The sequence below is a fragment of the Apium graveolens genome, chromosome 8, assembly GCF_009905375.1.
Source record: "Apium graveolens cultivar Ventura chromosome 8, ASM990537v1, whole genome shotgun sequence".
NCBI lineage: Eukaryota > Viridiplantae > Streptophyta > Magnoliopsida > Apiales > Apiaceae > Apium > Apium graveolens.
This window is the reverse complement of record NC_133654.1, coordinates 208,624,774-208,625,473: the sequence shown is the minus strand read 5'-3', so window position 1 is coordinate 208,625,473 and position 700 is coordinate 208,624,774. Positions and strand designations below refer to the sequence as shown.

At 44.7% G+C, this 700-nt stretch overlaps 1 non-coding gene across 1 annotated transcript; it reads right to left on the bottom strand.

Moving 5' to 3' along the window:
• Positions 1 to 269: 269 nt before the first annotated feature.
• Positions 270 to 376, bottom strand: LOC141681609 (small nucleolar RNA R71). Its single transcript, XR_012559036.1, has one exon. It is a non-coding gene; the product is annotated as a small nucleolar RNA R71 (small nucleolar RNA).
• Between the last annotated feature and the right edge of the window lie 324 nt (positions 377 to 700).

Here is a 700-nt window from a genome sequence, read left to right as displayed (position 1 = left end):
TTGGTGAGTGAGTGTTAATTGAACATAATTAGTATGAGTCTTCATGGGAACGAACTAGAAAGTATTCTATATTACTTGCGAACGTGTATACTTGCGTGTATTATTAGCACGTGTTTTTGCCCTAACAAGTTTTTGGCGAGGCTTTTCTTATTCTCACTGAGGGATAAAGCTAAGGACTGGTTACATTCTGAACCAGCTGGGTCCATCACTACTGGCAAGATCTTGCGAAAAAGTTTTTGGTGAAGTTTTATCCAATGGCGAAGACTGCGGCTATGAGGAGTGCTCTTACTCAGTTTGCGCAACAGCCTACAGAATCCCTGTGCGAAGCTTGGGAGCGCTACAAGGAGATGTTGAGAAAGTGTCCACATCATGGAATGCCTGATTGGATGGTGATCACTGGTTTCTATAATGGTTTGGGGGCCCAATCTCGTCCCATGCTCGATGCAGCAGCTGGAGGCGCCTTTTGGGCCAAAAGCTATACTGAGGCTTATAATCTGATTGAGACTATGGCTGTAAATGAACATCAAAACCCAACTCAAAGGATGATGCCTGGGAAGGTAGCAGGTATTCTGGAAGTTGATGCAGCTACAGCTATTGCAGCGCAGCTCCAAGCGTTGTCTATGAAGGTTAATTCTCTAGCCACCTATGGAGTCAATCAGATAGCTATAGTCTGTGAGCTTTGTGCAGGTTCTCATGCTAC